The 20,629-nt window shown below is 41.9% G+C and overlaps 1 protein-coding gene and 1 long non-coding RNA gene across 4 annotated transcripts in view; one reads left to right on the forward strand and one right to left on the reverse strand.

The window, feature by feature from the left end:
* Positions 1 to 20,629, reverse strand: part of LOC144009087 (metabotropic glycine receptor-like) — an 85,479-nt gene that overhangs the window by 37,231 nt on the left and 27,619 nt on the right. The window lies entirely within an intron of this gene.
* On the forward strand, positions 4,235 to 5,196 carry LOC144009059 (uncharacterized). The gene is made up of 3 exons (XR_013280825.1): positions 4,235 to 4,378; positions 4,455 to 4,556; positions 5,114 to 5,196. It is a non-coding gene; the product is annotated as an uncharacterized LOC144009059 (long non-coding RNA).

Here is a 20,629-nt window from a genome sequence, read left to right on the forward strand (position 1 = left end):
GCGGTGTGGTGGAGTCAGAGGCTGGCTTAAGTAGGCTGCTGATTAACTGGACACACCTGCTGCTTTGACTCCAATGCACCACACCTGGAAGACACACGCACACTCAGCGGGCTGGGCCCGCAGGCCTGACAGTTTTAATTGTACATGAAAAATAATTAAGTTATCAAATTCATTCTGGACAAAATATTAACTTTTGACTGCCGAAAATTGTTTTTAAAATTGCAGCCCTTTTTAACTGACCAACTAACCGACTACCTAGCTAAGTGAAGAACTATCTGACTGACTAACCAAGCAACTAGCACCGAGTTGAGCTGACTAATTGACCGACTGAGCAGCTAACTGATCGACCCACCAAGTTAGCTTACTGACTGACTAGGCTAACAGACTAACCAACCAACCAGCCAACCGACGACCTAGCTAAGTAAATAACTATTCGACTGACTAACCAAGCAACTAGCTAGCTACGTATCCAACTTGAGCAACTAGGCGCCTGACGGAACAACCAATTACCAAGTTGACTAATTGACCAACTGAGCAGCTAACTGATCAACCCCACCAAGTTAGCTAACTGACTGGCTAACAGACTAAACGACCAGCCAGCCAAACAACTACTGAACTGACCGAGCAATCAACCGGCCGACAGCATAAGTGACCAACCCAGTTAGCTAGCTGACGGAACAACCCACCAACTTATTAGCCGACTAACAGACTAACTAACCAGGTAGTTAACACATTCACTGCCAGCCCAGCAAAAATGCATTATTTGACGTTTTTTTCCGTCAATGGCAGTCAATGACTTAAGATGAGATGTAACCAAAATTGATGGATTTTTAAACATTTGCCTTAAAAAAAAAAAAAGGAAAAAAGGATGCTGCATTATAATCACAAAATATATTGGCACATTGTGTTTAACACATTCACTGCCAGCCCAGCAAAAATGCATTATTTGACGTCTTTTTCCGTCAATGGCAGTCAATGAGTTAAGAGACTGACTAACTGACCAAACACTTTTTCATAACAGAATGTCACTACCTTGCCCAACTGGTTCTTGACTGAGAAGATATATACCTGGAACTCAGCCAGGGATGGCTGTACACTGAGGCTGATACTCTAAAATATATGGATCCATTATTTTGTATGTATGTATGTATCTGTCACGCCCCCATTAGCCCGGGAAAGAACAAATCCTGGGGCTGGGACTGAAAATAGAAATCAGGAGATGTTTGGTCACGTTTTGTCTCTTTGTTTGTTGTTAGCTGGACCAACGCCGGAAGTGGTGACACGGGTGGAGCCAATCTTCAGCTTCACCTTGCCAAAGTCGAATGGCCAGCTGCGTGGAGATGCCCGAGGAGTCTTGTGTGAATGTGTGTGCGTGTGCGTGCGTGAGGGAGGGAAGATCCAGGAATAGGCCAGCATTTGCAGGAAGTGGAGGAAGCGGACCAGACGGCGCATTTAGACATTGTTCCAATCACACTTTAACATCATCATATTATTATGACTACATGTGACAGGCCAATAAAAATGTTGGTCATTGATTTCAAGGTAAATATAACAAAATAATAGTGATGATAATAATAATAATCGTAATCATAGATCCAACTTGAGCGATGCAGGCAGTGACCTACTTTTTTAGTGGGCGGGCACACCGCGCCGTTACACGCATGAAACTTATTGTTCCACGAGGTCCACACATGATTGAGAAGACGCAGTTATGGACGGAATATGTATGCATCAAACTTCCCAATATTTTGACAGTCTTGTTTCAGCGTCGGAATACTGCAAACGGCAGCGACGGCGTCCTCTTCTGCGTCCCAGCTGTGGCGGCTGTCAATCAAAAGGTGTTCTGACTCGCGGGTTGCCATGGCGACGCGTGTGTGTGAGATTGCCAGTTTTTGTTTGTTTGTTTGTTTGTTTGTTTTTATCACGCTTGTCCGACACAGGCTCCATTTTCAAAATGACCACATTTCCCACAATGCACCAACCTGACAACAATTTCACCAACGCATACATTTAAGATTGAAGTCATTTTTAGTTTCATGACATCAAATCCAAATTGAACAATTTTCAGCTGTGAAAAGTTCATATTTTGTCCAGAATGAACTTGATAACCATTATTTTTCATGTACAATGAGTACCTTTTAAAAAGTAATTTTTCTACTTGCTGTCGATTGATGACATCACCCGTGCTGAGGAAGTAGGTAACGACCAATCATGATTCACCTGTTTTCAGGGTTTGGTCAGCAAATTAAGCCATGATTGGTCGTTACCTAATTCCTCAGCAGTGTTGTGAATAACGGCGCTTAAATGTAACGGCGTTAGAAACTGCGTTGCTTTTTCACTAACGGAGCAATCAAATTAATTACTGTTCCTATCGTTACAACGCCAGAGAGAATATTACAAGGCCGCTCCTTTCAAAATTTGATGGATGACATTCTTAATTAGATTAGGGGGGTCATGTATGGGTCATGACCCCTCCCTAATGAAGCTTAATGACCCTTTAATGACTTCCAGATGTCATATAATGAGGGTTAATGACCCTTAATGACTTCCTGATGTCATTTAATGAAGATTAATGACCCTTAATGACTTCCTGATGTCATTTAATGAAGATTAATGACCCTTTAATGACTTCCAGATGTCATATAATGAGGGTTAATGACCTTTAATGACTTCCAGATGTCATTTAATGAGGGTTAATGACCTTTAATGACTTCCTGATGTCGTTTAATGAAGATGAATGACCTTTAATGACTTCCAGGTGTTATATAATGAAGATGAATGACCTTTAATGACTCCCGGATGTCGTTTAATGAAGATGAATGACCTTTAATGACTTCCAGGTGTTATATAATGAAGATGAATGACCCTTAATGACTTCCTGATGTCATTTAATGAAGATTAATGACCCCTTAATGAAGATGGATGATGTGTAGGTGGTGTTCCTACCTGTTTTTGCAGATATCATGGCTGACCCGGGTTCAAATGTTAATTGTTTGGTTAACTTCCGGATCCGGTGCACGCCCCCTAGATTGAGTGAATAATAATGAGATTGAATGACGTGATCGGAGGGAGTGGTTTAGTATGGGTAAAACCGCTGGGGGAAAAGTACTAGCCATTTCTATTATGGTGAAGGGGGGGAAAGCATGCGCAAACACGGCTCAAAGAGTGTATTTTAGAGGTTGTAAAAACAAGAAGTATAAGGTAAGGTTAAACTGTGATACGCTGGTTGGTATTATGACATTAAAAAACTCTAACATGAAGTTATACATTATATGTAAAAATGTTGTAAGAGTCGTTCGTGACTGCTGGGGTTGAATCTGAAAATAAACGGATAAAACTATATAATTTCCCCTTACTGATATAGTTACTATCTGACATTTTTGTTCAATATTTCTGTGAGTAGGGGGAAGCATATGCAGTCAAAGATTCACGGCGGGTCAAATGTATGTCTGTGCTTGTGTGTGTGCGTGCTAGGCCTTGCGCGCATGTATGGCTGCATGAGGGTCAAAGAAGTGTGAGGACAGACGGGGTGGCTGAAGAAGTGTGAGGTAAACGGTGGCTATAATGTTGTTAGTTTGAAAGACAACGCTTCCTAAAATATATTACAAAAACAAGCATGTACTCTGACGGTTACATTTATATCAGTATCAATTTTACAAAAGGAAATGGTGAGCAGGTCATCAGCGGTATCAGTCTCCTCACCCCTGTGAGAACAGAGGGGTACTGGTCATAAAATTAAATTAGGCTGAAGAAAAACGGATACGCTAATTGTGAGGGTCATTTCTGAGGGTCTAATAGAAATTTATGGATTGTAAATTGCGTTTTGCACACCCTCCTCTATGTATAAATATGAGGCCTTCGCAATGCCACACTCACTTCTCTGAAAAATTCTCAAGAGGTATCGGCTCTGAGCTTCCAAGATGAATCCAGGTAATTAACTCTTGATATTATCTATATATGTATATATACTCATACAAATGTGGCACTTATATTCACTTCTATTAATGTTTTTGCTATGAAATAAAACCCCCCTACATCTTAATGAAGCTTCTGGAAAAGCAAGCATCTTAGTGAGTGATTTATTTATTTAATGGAATGATGCATGCCTTTATTTTTATACTTATAGCGTTTATTTTATTTTGAAGTTATGAGAGATTTTGGAATAAGTCTGTATCAATATGTATTTTTTGTTTTACATTTATTTAAATTTTATAGAGTTAGGAGAGTTTTTTTTTTTTTTTTTTTTTGAATGAGTGAATGAGTTCGTATTTCTTATTTTAAATTTGAATTTTTACAGAATTAGAAGCGTTGTTGGATGAAATTCAACTGTATTATTATTCAGCGTCACAAGATGGCGATGTTGTGCCAGGAATCCGGCGTAAGTATTTCTTATTTTGAAACGTTTAGAGCTTTTTCTTGCTTTAAAATTAACTGTTAGTAATGGATATTTACAGAATTGAATGAGGATGTGAACGAGAGGGTTAGACAGCCGGAGATTTTCGTAATTACGAGTGATGAGGAAGAATTGGATGACGAATTACCTACAGGAGTGAACGGTAAATTTCCTTTTTTTAAATAAAATAAAACCTATGTATTACTAGGGGTGTTAAAAAAAATCGATTCGGCGATATATCGCGATACTACATCGCGCGATTCTCGAATCGATTCAATAATCGGCAGAATCGATTTTTTTTTTTTTTTTTTTTTTTTTTTAGGATTCACACCTTGAGCATGGAAGAATGTTATATGAACCGCACATTAAGCCTTAATATTTTTATTTTAATGCTGTTCAAACATGAAACAGATTACAACCTCTATAAGACTGAAATTTCAGATAAATAAATAATACATTTTCATATAAATCTTACACTCTACAAGCTTACTGATTAGTATTTTCTAAATATGAATGAAAAAAAATCGCAACAATCGACTTATAAATTCGTATCGGGATTAATCGGTATCGAATCGTGACCATTCGTATCGGGATTAATCGGTATCGAATCGAATCGTGACCTGTGAATCGTGATACGAATCGAATCGTCAGGTACTAGGCAATTCACACCCCTATGTATTACTATTTTTTAAATGAACCGGTAATGTTGTATGATTATAGGTGGTGATATACTGAGCGAGACGGTCCCAGAGACTGCTCAACCTGAGGTCATAATAATATCTGACGAAGAAGAAGAAGGAGAAGAAGAAGAAGAGCTATTAAGGCGTGAAAACGTGAATTCGACGGGTTTCCACCGATTGAAAGCGAATCTGAAATGGAAAACTCTGAGGGGGGTGACATGGATTTAGATAATGTAGGTCAAGGTTTGGCTGAAATTGTAAATGCCTTAAACGATGAGATCTCTATGCAAATCTAGCCTTTTCAAATGCCTGATGAAATCGGCGGCGATGATGGCGATCCGTTTGTAGCTATAAGACACATTGAGGATTTTATTGATTTCTTTAATCCTTTAGAGAGGGCTCTTGCACGTCTTAACCAGTCATCTTCAAACGGCGAAGCCTTTGAGGACATACTTGAACCAGACATACATAGAAATGACCAACAGCAATCCTCTGTATCATTTTCACAACATCCCCAGATACACCCACGCAATCAAATGCAATATGCAGAAGGTAGCAGCAGTACACATTACCGACAAGAACATACTCCAGATAGACAAGACCTCCAACACCAGCCACACCCACACAATCAAACACAACATGTAGAAGGTAGCAGCAGTACACATTGCCAGCAGACACTTGTGTCAAATACACAACCACACCCGCACAATCAAACGCAACATGTAGAAGGTAGCAGCAGTACACATTGCCAGCAGACACTTGTGTCAAATACACAACCATACACGCACAATCAAACGCAACAGACAGAAGCTGGTGGTAGTAGTACACCAGCTAGACAAGACCTCCAACAACAGTCTCGGGTACATCGACACATTCAAGCAGAACATCCCCCAGCACCAACCCCCAGTACACAATCCACCTTGCAACAATCTTCAGACACAAACAGACAGGTGGGGGGACAAGTTAGGCGTCCGAATTTTAACAACTTGGAGATAAGACGACGTCTAAATACAACGAGACCCGAAGACCCCCTTGATTTTGCAGCCTTCTACACAAACATTGGCAATAATTTGAATGAAGCTGTGCAGGAGGTAATCAGATCGACTAGTCGCGGTGATATAGTCCAAGCAGAAATAGTGGGTGAAAATGTGAGGGAGCACTGTTACCTAGATGCTGTTAATGACCCGAATGACGTAACTGACGCAGTCCATAATTTGCTAGATCGCATCGCACAATCTAATACAGAGGTACTGGCCGACAATAGTCTAGAACTTGTTGTACAGATTGTATTTGATGTTAATGGCGGAGGAGGTGCCAAACGCAAACTAATTTTGACTACAAATGATGAAATGGTTCGAAAGAAGAAGAGATGTTTGTACATAACGTATGACAAAAATGCTAAATTATGCTTTGCTAGATCGTTAGCATACCTGCTTGACGGATCGTTGACTGTTGATCAGGCTACACAGAGGGCTCGTTATTTACAGCAAAGCGTGGGGTTGACTTGTGAGACTGCCGTTAGTCTGAGGGACGTACACAAATTTGAAACGCTTGTGAAACGCAAAATCGTTATAGCTTATAGAGCGGATTGCGAACGCCCCCTGTCTTTTTTTGAGACGCAATACCCCAAATCAGAGGACTCAGTGTTCTTACTGCTATTAGACGGACACTATTATGGAATAAAATCGGTTAAGGGGTTCATAGGGAAATCCTACTTTTGCAGACAATGTTACAAAGGGCATAAAAACCAAGAACAACATAGTTGTGAGGGGCATTGTCACATCTGTCTCGACCCTACCTGCAAACAACAACCGTTCAAAGCCATTCATTGTAACGATTGTAACAAAATATGTCAGAACGAGAGTTGCTTCGTTAAACACAAAGAACGCAGACAGACCTCAAAATCCGAGACTAGCAACTGTGAGAAATACAAAAAATGTAGCGAATGCAGTATGGAATATTACGTCAAATCACAGGGGGAGAATATTAAACATAAATGCCCTCAAGCCAAATGCACAGTATGTGGAGAGGTTCTACCTAAGGACGGTGATGAGGCGAGAGGAAACCCTCATCTGTGTTACATGCAGCCTCTAAAACCGGAAGCGCCTTGTAAACAAATAATTTACTACGATTTTGAGACATTCGTAGGTGCTGACGGTAAACACAAACCCTACCTAGTGTGTACCAAATCGACAAAGGGGGTGGAAAAACATTGGTTGGGTCTTGATTGCGTCGAACAATTTCTTGATTATGTCAGGAACCCTCGTTTTGAACAGTCTAAACTAATCGCTCACAACGCCAAAGGTTTTGACGCTTACATCATTCTAAACAAAATGGTAGACGTGGGGGTTAATGTCAGCGTCATTATGCAAGGGAGCAAAGTCATTTGTTTCTCAGATACGGACTACAAACTGGGGTTCATCGACTCCTTGTCCTTCCTCACGATGCCCCTCAGCTCCTTGCCTAAAGCTCTAGGTTTCATCGATCAAACTAAAGGGTATTTCCCCCACGGCTTTAGCTCCCTAGACCATTTAAATTACAAAATCGGTCCCTACCCTGATCCAAAATATTATGGGGTAGAGCGTATGTCGACGGTCCATCGTATAAAGTTTTTTGAATGGTACGAGGTAGCGTGTAAGGGAACCTTCAATTTTGCTCAGGAAGCTCTAATGTACTGCAGAAATGATGTGAATATTTTGACGACAGCTTGTGAGAAATTTAGAGAGGAGTTTCTTAATGCGACTGGTACAGACCCGTTCAATTCTGTAACTATCGCCTCCTCCTGCATGAAGGTGTTCCGTAACAATTTCCTAACACCTAAAACATTGGCTATTACGCCGACCGATAATTACATACAACAATCCAAATCATTCTCACGCGACTCGATCCAATACCTAATGTGGGTGGCGCACAGCCAAAAAATACCTATTATTCACGCCTTAAACAAGGGGGAGGTCAAGATCGGGCAGTACTATGTAGACGGGTACACTTTGATAGACGGCGTAACATATGTATGGGAATATCTCGGATGTTTCTATCACGGATGCCGTGAATGTTACGACCCTACTCAAAAGTGTCCTATGACTAAACGACCGTTTCAAGAAAAGTTTGACAGGGTTAAAAAGAAAATACAGGATCTAAAAGTCAAGCACGGTGTACAGCTTGTGTTGATGTGGGAGCATGAGTGGCTGCGGTTAAAAAAGTCAAATCCGGATGTAAGAGAGTTCTTGCGCAATTCAAAATTCCCTGAGCCTCTTATGCCACGTAAAGCTCTTTTTGGAGGGAGAACGAATGCCTTCGTGTTACGTTATACGGCTACCCCCGGTGAATGTGTAATGTTCGTCGATGTTACATCGCTTTATCCTTTTGTCAACAGCACATGTGCCTATCCGTTAGGACATCCTACCATCATTCACGACAATTTCGATGACCCCCAAAAGTATTTTGGGTTCATCAGAGCTAAAGTCAACCCTCCACGAGGCCTCTATTTCCCCCTGCTGCCCTACAAAACGGCAAGAGGTAAACTGGTGTTTACACTTTGTCGCACGTGCGCAGAACTTAACAATCAAGAAAGTTCGTGTTCGCACAACGATGACGAGAGAGCCTTAACCGGTGTTTGGGTTACGCCTGAATTCAACAAGGCTCTCGAGCTGGGCTACACCGTATCACAAATTACGGAGGTGTGGCATTTTGACTCGTCGAGTAGCGACGTCTTCAAAGCATACATCGATACATTCCTTAAAGGGAAGCAAGAGGCCTCAGGGTATCCTTCCTACGTCGTTGATCAGGCAGGTAGGGAAAAGTACATCGAAAACTATGAGACTCACCAAGGTATTAGACTAGACCCCTCAAAAATAAATGTGAATGCGGGTAAGAGGCAGGTGTCTAAATTATGCCTCAACAACTTTTGGGGCAAATTGGGACAGCGTGATAATTTGGATAAAACAGAGATTGTAAGCAGCACAGAACGCTTCTTTGAATTGTTATTTTCGGGGGTGTACGAGATCAAAGCCTTTCACTTCCTCAACGATCAAAGGTCGATCGTGCAGTACAGCTACCACCGACGTTGCAACGTCCCCCCCTCCAAAGCCGCTAACATCTTTGCAGCATGCATGACCACGGCTTATGCACGTCTAAAAATGTACGCATATTTGGAGCGACTGCAGACGAGTGTTTTGTACACCGACACGGACAGCCTCGTCTATGTAGTCAAAGACGGCGAAAGTCCTTTGGAATTAGGTGACTATTTGGGGGATTTGACTGACGAGTTGGGAGGAGATAGCATTCAGGAGTTTGTTTCAGCGGGTCCTAAAAGTTACGCCTACCAAACTAGGAACAGCATGAAAACGGTAATGAAGGTAAAAAGGTATCACACAGACCCATGACACTTGCAAACGCGTCAATTTTAACAGCATCAAGAATTTAGTCGAAGGGTACATTGACTCATCAGGCACACAAACCATAACGATTGAAACGCCTCAACACACTATCGTGCGTAACAAAAAGGGTTTTCACCTAAAAAACATGTCATTCATGAAAAAGTTCAGGGTAGTATATGACAAGAGACGTCTTATCCCCCACGGACGCACCCTGCCTTTCGGTTATTAGTGTGTTTTGTGAAATGGAGTTAAATCAAGTTGATTTTGATCCGAGGCTTCAACCCCCCTTTTCTTGTTTAATATCTGGACCAAGCGGGTGTGGAAAAACAGATTTTGTAAAAAGTATCTTGGAAAATTGTAACCATGTTATGAAAAGTCTTCCTGACAATGTTGTATGGATCTACACTTCTTTTCAACCTCTGTACGAGGAACTTCAAAAGCTGAATAAAAATATTAACTTTGTGAAAGGTCTCCCTGATTCTTTTGAGGATGAAAGTTTGTTTCCAGCGCGTCAAAGTCATTTGGTTATTCTGGACGACGTCATCTTTCAGGCGTCGGACCACCCTGAGGTGGTAAGAATTTTTACCCAATATAGACATCATAGGAATATGAGCGTCATCATGTTAACGCAAAACATTTTTCATCAAGGTAAATACAGCCGCACAATCAGCCTCAACAGTAATTATATGGTGTTGTTTAAAAACCCGCGTGATAAATTACAAACGAGTGTTTTGGCTAATCAGATATTTCCCTCAAAGAAAAAGTATTTTTTGGAAAGCTTTGAAGACGCTACCAAAGACGCTCACGGGTATTTATTAGTGGATTTAACCCCGACATGTCCAGATCAATATAGACTGAGGACGGGCTTACAAGCTCATCAGTGGCCTACCGTCTACATACCCCAAGACTTAATAAGATGTCGAAGCAGCTCCGCTGCTCAAAACTTTGTTTCACGCCAAGCCCAAGAATCGTAAAGACATACTTTTGCGCGGTCCCGCAAGCTTGGTGAAAGCTCTCTGCGAGATTGCTCTAAATCTCTTAAAAGGTCACATACCGCTGAGTCCTTCGCAGTATAAGAGGCTAAAAAAGCAAAAGAAGGTGATCAGAGAATTGGCCGATAAGAAAAAAAGTCTGAAGAAAAAACGTGCGGTCTTGATTCAAAAGGGTGGTTTTATCTTACCCTTGTTGGGGGCATTCGCCCCTGTCCTCGGAAGTCTTTTAGGCGGTCTAATAAATAAATAAACTTTAACCAACATGAGTTTGAGAACAGCTCAGAAAATTTTTCTTGTCTCACCTCACCAACTGGAACGTTTAAGCAGGCCGGAACCAACCATTCGAGAGACGGCGGAGCGTAATTTGGATTTTAAAATGAAGGAGGTCCTAGAAGATAGTTCTCTAGACCAGTATGAGAAAATTAAAAAGTACCAATCCTTGATGCAACGATATTTAGGGTTGCTCAAACAAGGGGAAAACGAACGACGACCAATCAACCTGACTCTACCTGCTGAGACATCAAACACATCCCCATCAGATGAAGCGACGGGTTTGGAGAATGAAGCCTGGCTCGACATCGTCCAAACAATCCCTCCTCGTTACCGTAAAAACGCCGATTATATTTTAAGAAAACTGTCTACCGACGAAAGAGGTTGGACTCCTCGCAGCGAATTCATCTTCAGAGGTAAGCCCGTCAGAGGATCCCACATGACTGATTTACTCAAACATCTCATCGGCAAGAATGTTTCATCGCAAGGTCCTAGAGGTTGGAGCGAGTTTCTACACACCCTCTCAGAACTCAATATACCCGAAACAACGGTTTCTAACCCACATGCACGCGAGTTGAGACGTCTAAAAAACGGTTCATATACATCTAATCCCATTGTTAAGGAATCTTCGAACGGGAAAAAGAAAAGAAAACGGACTGCTTCGACTATAAAGTGGGAGGGGTTTTAAATATGACACTTATTTTATGTAAGGAAAAACACATCACTCTGTATTGCCTTTTAAATTGCTTTTATTGAATAAATGATTTGAAAAACATAATCCGTTACAGACAATGACATTTTTTAAATTTGTTGAAGGAACATGATTTTTGTCCTCCGCATGGTATGCAGGTAAAAAACCGGTGTCGCCGAACAAAAGCAGATACCATAGCATCATTCTTGATTACATCGTTGGTGTAGCAGTCCATCACATCCTGGTAAGACTTTCCACACCCTCTATGGCTCAGGTAGTACACACAATGAGGACCGCAGGCCGCTGACAGTTCGTGTTGTAACTGGCGATTATGGTAAATTATACGGTTAGAATACTTTTCCAGAAAAGACTTTATACTTTGTGGGTAATATTTAAAATCAGGGGGAAAGCCGAAGGGGTCGAAAAAAGATGCAGAGTCGTCCTTTTCCAAGGTGAGAGCGAACCAATGTTCTCCGGGTTTAGAGCGGGGGTGTGTATTAACTATATAGTATATGGGGGGCGAGGGTTTCAAGGAGGATAACTCATCCGAAGCGTAAACGCCTCCAAATAAATTTCCTTGTAAACGTGTCATCAAACTCTCCAATTCCCTTCCGTTCATCTCCTCAGTAATAGTCCATTAACACTTCCCTCTTCGAGTTAATTTCTAAAATAGAGTCGTAACAAGCGTACACAATAAGTGTGGCGGTATGGGGAAGCGGGGTCTTGAATCTCATCTCCAATCTGAGTGTACCGCTGGACACAGGGGATAAAGCCTCTGTGTCCTGGCTAGGATTTAGATTAAAGGCAAACAGAGCATAGCCTTGTTGAAAGTCTTCGTGGTCTATACTTAGAGGTAAATCTTTTAAAAACCTCCCCGTCGAGGAAAACAAGTTATGAAACTCGCGCACTGCGTTTCCTGCGTTAAATTGGGGTTGAAACGCCTTAGATGGGATCTGCCGCCCTTCTTGAGTTAGGGCTAGGTATTCAATATTGTGGTGGGCAAAGTTAAAAGGATTTAAATTCTTCCGCCCCACAAAAGCGCTGTGATTGACGAGTGCTAAAACCACATACTTTGGCGTATGTCCCAAAAAGAGATTGTCTTGATGGCAGATCCTCGATAACTGGAGTATAGAGTAAGTCTTTACGTTGATCCTCGATAGGGGGTAGAGCGCGTTGTCTTTGTGGAGAGCCGCTGCGTGACCCAAAGAAACGGCCGGTGCGACCGCTACTTTTTTTACAAAAAAGGTGGCTCCTATTATCTTCAGAGAGCAATCAGCGTCGGGGGGACTCATTAAACAAAAATCATCGCTGGCTCTTGTTAGCTTTAGCCTTAGATCCACGTTATTTAAGAGGTATCTCTCACAAAAGAAAATATCCGAGTGAATGGGGCCTAGGAGTTGAAATTCCCTGGACCCCTCAATCAATTGGGCTCTGTGAACCAGCCCTCGTGTATCTTTGAAGAACATGGCTGTGCTAAATTGGCTTTTGAGAGAATCCTCTGAAAAGTTTAACAATGTTTCAATCATAGCTCTGTAAGGGTGAGTAGCGCTTGATTGTGAGATGAGTGTATCCCCTAATGTAACATCTACTTGGGCAAAGATTGTGTTTAACGGATAGTTAATGATGCCTACGTGGTCGGTGGGGCCCAGATGAGAGCCGTCTCTGTGTGTTACTCGCAAACGCAGGTAAAGCATTGTATCCGAGAGATCCATATATTTAGAACCGTCCCCCGGTATGAAGAATTCAATGGGTCCTTGCTCCGTCAAAGCTGATAAGGGTGAAATTTCGACGTATTGGCTTTGTTCTATCGAAAGTTGGGTCATTGGGGGTGAGAACAAATCTAATTCGGACAGAGTGCATTCTTGCGACTTGTGATGTAAAAGAGCCATTTTCGTCAGATTGTTTAAGAGAAAATGTCGGCGTTGCTTCTTCGGCGCTTCCTTCTTGAGACTGATTTCCTTTTGACTGCACGCCTACGCTTTTTATGCGTAACCAGTCTCTGACCTATCGGTCTCCTCGAAGGTCTTCGAGCCAAAACCATTAACCCGGATCCATCTTGATTCTTTTCTCTTCTCTGTATTCTTTCCATCGCACGTCCTGCTACATCCATGGCAATATTTTTAGCCGCCGACTGCAGGTGAGGTTTCGCTACTGTAAAACCTTTTTTGACTAAAGGTACGACAAAACGGAAAAGTTTAGAAAAAATGGAGCCCAAACCTCGCCCATATTGCACAGGGGCCCCGTGAAAACCCGGAAGCGACCCTCCTGCTTGGGTTTCGTAATAATTAACAAAGCGATACAGGTCAGGGTGTGTCTCCATCACGACCATTGTTTTTACCTCGGTTTAAAATGCAGGGTAATAATTATCTTTCCGTATTTAAAATTAACCGGCTGATTCTGATCCGTCTTAATCTGTATTCCTACTTCTTCAATATGTCTCCTACTAATAGGCAGGTAGTAAGCAGGGTTGAAAGTTTTAAAAATAAACTCCCCGTATCTCCCTTCGATCGGAACAGTCCTCAATAACGGAGCATAGGCATCCCCTACCGTCTGGTGTTGCACCACGTCTGTATAAACGTATAAATGGTATTGACCCGCCTTTATATCGGCTGGGTACGGGGCAGGTAACCAATTAGGTTTTATAGTAAACCATTGTCCTTCCTTCATACCAAGTATGTAAGCCAACGGTGCATTAAAGTGGATCTTATAACATCCGGTTGACGACATCCAAAGAAATTTCCGCATATTAATATCATAATGGAGTAAAATTTGGTTGCCTATTTTATTTTTTATAATATACAGAACCGCCTCTCGTAGCTTGTCAAGATCTTCATATACCCCGGATGTAATATCTAAGGTGTGGGTTACAAATTTGTTTTTATCAGACCCCCTAGCTGTCTCGGAGTTCTTTGCATCCTTAGCTTTGGAAAGCGTCATATCTTTTATATAGAAAGTAGTCTGGTTTTCGGGTACGTTTATCCAACTACGAGGGTATGAAATCTCAGTCAGGGCCACCTCCCAACTTCCTTCGAGATCAATGTGTTGGGCCAAATTCACTCTGAACTGTGAGATTGTGTTGTCCGTATACACATCCATACTAGCGTTAGAAGGTAGAGTAACGTAGAATCCTCCATCGTGTAAGGGATCCATGCCGGCTTCTGATACAAGTTGTATTTGAAACTCTTTTTTAAACGTCTACAAACTGAGAAGCGGGGACCCAGCTATCGAATTTCGAGGGCCATCCCTTCCAACGAACGAGGAATTGTCTCTGCCCCCTCACCGTGCGCCTTTTAAGGATTTTCTCAATGTGGAATGTGTGGTCTTTTGATACGCTCACCTTCTGTAATTCACCTTCGGAAAACGATCCTTCTATGACATCCCCGTCATAATCTTTCAGTTTGTAGACGGGTGGAAAACGAGGAAGACATTCAGATATGGTAAACAATTCGTCCGTAAAGCTCTGCTCGTATTTTTTATCAAACACTACTCTTAATTTAGATATCCTCACCACATCTCCTGTTTTAAAACGCATTTTTAATTTCCCACTTTGCTCTATCGGCATATTACCGTATAGATTCTGGAAAACCTGTTGAGTATTTCCGTCAGTAACTTGATTGGGCTTCATTTTTATACTTTTATGGTAGCTTTCGTTATAACTACTTACTAAACCTTGTACGACGTCGATATACCTGCGTGTGTTTCTGGCCGTAAAATATCTCCACATTCTAGTTTTTAAAGTTCTATTAAACCTTTCAACAACCTGGGCTTTCAGATCACTGGCAGTAGCAAAATGAACAATGTTGTGTTTTTTCATCAGGTTCTGAAAATGTCTGTTAAAAAATTCTTTACCCGCGTCGGTCTGTATTTTTCGAGGCGTCCCACTCTCAGACAAAACAGATTCAAAAGCTTTAACCACCTGCGGAGCCGTCTTATCCTTCAAAATGCGTACGTAGGCTTTTTTTGAAAAAACATCGATGACGGTCAGTAAATATTTAAATCCATCGTTGACGCCAGCCAGGGCCTGCATATCGCAGAGGTCTGCCTGAAATTGATTCAGCGCCCTTGGGACAAAAACCCTGTTTCGTGGGAAATTGATTCTAGCGGGTTTGTGTAAGGTGTAGGCATCTTGCTCGATTAAGAAACCCCTGACTCGATCACGATTTACTTTTTTACCCGTAACATCCTGTACACCTAAGTGTAAACGCTCTACACCACCAAAACTGGCCGGGTGTGAGGCATCGTAGTAAAGCTTCTCCATACACTTCCTCTCAGCCATCATCAGAAAATGAATTTAAATGATATATGCAACGATTATGTATTGAAAAATTCACACAGACATGACTTCTTTTGTTTTTTTGGTTTATTACATGATTTCCATAGTATAATCATACACAATAGTAAAAATGATTACATGCATAATACTAAAGGGCAATACTAAGAATTTATATACTCAAGGACTCGGGATAAGACATAGGGACTAACTTTTAATTCAACGACGGTTTGAAATGCTTTTAATTCAACAGGTAAGTCTAAAGGGTAGTTATTTTCTAGACAGTATTTTGCAGAATCAACAAACAGAGTCAAAATTGTTACCAGGTGACCTACACCCACGTCATCACACCATGCATCCAGAACGGCTTTAATTGTATTGGCCAAACCCAAATGACTCTCGTTCACAACACGTCTGACAAAACAATCCCAAGATACATGAAATAGCGAATGAGACAATGATCTGACTTTTTGCATAATCAACAACATTTTGTCAATTCGTCCGTCTCGGTCAGAAGTGTGTAGAATGGTTCTCTCCAGAATGTCCGCCCAATTACACAAACCGTAATATCGAAACAACAATTTTCTGAAGATATTCCCCATCGTGTGTCTCTATTTAGAATTGTAGTACTTGTCCAGCAGAGTCTTGAGGTCATTCGACAGCGATCCGGGGCCTTCAAGGGCGTCCAATTGCTCGAGCTTGTCGAGTATCTTCTTCTCTTGCTCGAGATCTAGCAGGACAATCTCGGCCGCTGTCTTGACCTTCTTAATGTCGGTAGTCAGATGAAGCAAGTTCAACATGTAATGAATGCTGGGGAGGAATTTAGGCGTGCACAACAATGCTATCACACGATGATAATGTTTCCTAAAATACTCATCATCGCCTATTTCTAGACACTGGTGCTGCCTCTGGCTGGGATGGTTGATTAAACAGCCATTACATTAATCTCTACTGTATTTAACTATAACTTGATTGAGGAGATGTCCTATAGTCTGTTTTATACAGTTGTACTTATCCCGACACAGCCAACTGTCCGGGGGCCCGTTCCAGACAAGGTCCCAGTCCTTGTCAAGGTTTGTAGGTGAAGGCAAAGCTGTTGGCGGACACCCCTCCACAACGTCCCCGTCAGAGGTTAGTTGCTGCTGAGGCTGCTGCTGCTGAGACTCCTGAGGCTGCTGAGGAGCTAGGTGTTCGTGCCGGGTATTGAGTTCCTCAGGAGTCATCAGCAGTTGTGAATACTCCAGCGAGGCAATGTACTCATCGGTCAGCTGCACTTCTTGAGAGTTCTCCGACGGAGGGGTGTTCTCGTCGGCAGTCGTGGGGTACTGAGAACAGTCCAACTGCTCTCGCTCAAGGTGGGTCGCGGCTGCCTCAACATCCTTTCCCTCCTCAAAGTCAGAGCTCTCTGTCTGCGTACCTTTTGAGACTTTAAGCCGCGATCCTTCCACCAGAGGCACCACACTCCGGGCACCCAGAGGCGTCCACGATGTTGCCAGGCGTCTGGAACTCTGTCTGGTAGGAGGCATCGTTGTCATCGTTGGCTTTTTCAGGCAAAGTGTAGTCCAGCTGGAGACTCCTACTCTTATATTACATAGGGGCGGTTATATGGGAGGGATTTGTTGTAAAGAGGCGTGTTTCCCCATTGTCTAAGTGGTAGGGGGGCTGTCCTTGAGGGGGGTTGGCTTATGACGTCAGAGTAGGCGGTTCATAGGGGCGTTGACTACTCAAACGTCAACGCCTTCCTTACACCCACAATGTTTCGCCAATGCCGGTGTCGGTACCATATGTATTCGGCCTGCCAGATCCATTCGGGGTCCTTCGCCTACAGATGACGTTACGCTACAGGATTGGCTGAGACGTTTTACGCTACAGGATTGGCTGAGATGTTGACGATTGTGATTGGTGAGGCAACTTTCCAGTCGTTGAAGGGAAAACATTGACGCTTTTTACGAAGAAATTTATAATTATTTATCTAATGGGACTTATCACAGCCGCACTACTGGATCAAACTGTTCGGCGACCCAAAAGGCAAGGATTCGTAACGCGTCAAAATCATTCATCAATCAATTACATCTCACCGTGGCTATTCTAATGTATTGATCTCTCGTCTTCCCTTGTCTAGGATTAAAGGTTTGCCGTAAAACCCTTTCAGACTTGTTTGTTGTTGTTGTTTTGTGGAAGGAAAAAAATACTGAACATATAAAGAAAAGTTGTGCATTCATTCATTCATTCATTCATTCATTCATTCATTCATTCATTCATTCATGTGTCATTCATTGATTTGTTAATGCATTTGACATCTTTAAAGAAAAAGTAAAATGTGCTACTGTAGTTGATGAAGTTAACTTATGAGTTTCGACTTTACGGTAGTAGGCCATTACCTTTGATTAATATTTATATCAATAGTCCATGAGACACACATGCACACACATGAAGGTTACAAATAAATTCGTAGTTACCTAATAACCTGAGGCTGAGTACAGAACATATTGGTGAGGAAATGTCACATCTCAGGCAATAATTCCATCATTTTATTATCATCATCATGGTAATTATTTTCTGCAATACGCACGACCCTCCGCAACTCATAGTGCAGTGTCACCTCTGAGGTGACATTGGCAAGAAAATATTAAAGATGTCATTTAAATAACAAAATGTATGGGCTGAGATTGCAAAACGTAAATAAACGTAAGTATAAAAGCAGGATACTTTAAGATTGACTAAATAATGAAATAGATTGAAAAAATACATTAGATAAAATAAATATAAAAAATGGAGGTAAAATAGCACATAAATGCAAAAAAGTAAAACTGCGATGGGACGAAATATTGTCAGTTGACGTGCTAATGTGTTCCTATAATCATTACGACTGTTTTTGTGATGTATTGTGATACGTGAACCGCAAAATTCGGACACCAAACCAACGTGAACACATTTGACACTGCTCGCTTGCTGTACTGACGTCATCAGCAAGCGCCGACCAGACGCGAAGGCCCCCGAATGGATCTGGCAGGCCGAACACATATGGTACCGACACCGGCTGTCCAAAAAGAGGGTAGAGATTTTTTCAGAGTGCGCATCCATCCTCTCATTCCATTCAGCCATCGGAAGGGTCAAAACCCTCAAAAAAACACCACATTCAGTGTTAAATGCTTCCAAAGTAAAAAACAGTTCATTCTGATTTGTGCGATCACCAGTCTCTATCAGGTTGTTAGAATCAATTTTCACCTTAAAAAAACAACGACCTGTAGGTGTTGTCCTCGAGACCCATGTAAATGTTAAAACATTCCATGGTTCAGACGACTTCATACATTCTTTCAACACTCGAGGTACCAGTTGATTTAATATACCCCAGTCATTAGAGTTTAGAGTCCCATAGCCACTAGGTGATGTATTTTCAACACCGTCCATGCTAAAATACAGACACAGCTCACCCATCTCGTAAAGGAAGCGGTATCCCCATGAGGTAGATGGATCCAAAGACCATATTTCCTCCAAAGACTCTGCGGGGGGTTTCTGAATACGTCGCAAAAACATCTGCTTCTTACGCGGCGCATCCAAAATCGAGTCGGTCCCAGTGCGTACCATCTGCACTGAAACAATTGTCTCGCTGATTACATTGATTTTCGCCGCCATCCTTGCTGTAGCTCTATCAGACTGTTGAAGCGCTTGTTATATCCTTTTTACCCATACTAAACCACTCCCTCCGATCACGTCATTCAATCTCATTATTATTCACTCAATCTAGGAAGTTAACCAAACAATTAGCATTTGAACCCGGGTCAGCCATGATATCTGCAAAAACAGGTAGGAACACCACCTACACATCATCCATCTTCATTAAGGGGTCATTAATCTTCATTAAATGACATCAGGAAGTCATTAAGGGTCATTCATCTTCATTATATAACACCTGGAAGTCATTAAAGGTCATTCATCTTCATTAAACGACATCCGGAAGTCATTAAAGGTCATTCATCTTCATTATATAACACCTGGAAGTCATTAAAGGCCATTCATCTTCATTAAACGACATCAGGAAGTCATTAAAGGTCATTAACCCTCATTAAATGACATCTGGAAGTCATTAAAGGTCATTAACCCTCATTAAATGACATCAGGAAGTCATTAAGGGTCATTAACCCTCATTATATGACATCTGGAAGTCATTAAAGGGTCATTAACCCTCATTATATGACATCTGGAAGTCATTAAAGGGTCATTAAGCTTAATTAGGGAGGGGTCATGACCCATACATGACCCCCCTAATCTAATTAAGAATGTCATCCATCAAATTTTGACAGGAGCGGCCTTGTAATATTCTCTCTAACGCCGTTAGCGTTACTGATAATGTAAAGTGCCGCATTACAAAAATTTGGTTTCAGGAAGCGCCGCGGTGTCAAGCTTTCACCCAGCTGACAGACAGCTCCACATCAGTGGGGGTGGAGCAGGGGGGCTGAAGGGGTGACGCTGCTTGTGTACTATGATTGGCTAACAAGTTGTGTGGGCGGGGGCCCCAGCTTAATGTATGCCGCACGCACTTCTATCAAAACACAAGAGAGCTCGGATGGCTTCAGAGAGCCTGGGGAATGCAAAGGTAGCGTTTTATATCTGGACGTACAGACACTACTCCTAGCTGATTTAAATTGCTGTTCAGCAGCAACAGCTGGTGATTAAGGCTGAGCTCACCATTTAAACCACAAGGTTTGTTGTTGAAAACATGCTCCCCCTGTCCAGTGTGGAGTCCGAGTCATTTAGAGCTCTTCTGGCTAAAATTCCAACACAGGGAGGAGGAGGGGGGTACCCCTCCATGCCGAAAAGAGTTTTGCTAACTTCTTAGACAACGAGTGTAGTTTAGTGGTTATCAGATTTCCCTTCTTTTTACATTTAAGTTTACATTTGGGTTTCATAGTTTTGCATTACAGTAAAGTGTGTGAATGTTATTTATGTTCAA

The sequence above is a fragment of the Festucalex cinctus genome, chromosome 20, assembly GCF_051991245.1.
Source record: "Festucalex cinctus isolate MCC-2025b chromosome 20, RoL_Fcin_1.0, whole genome shotgun sequence".
Lineage (NCBI taxonomy): Eukaryota > Metazoa > Chordata > Actinopteri > Syngnathiformes > Syngnathidae > Festucalex > Festucalex cinctus.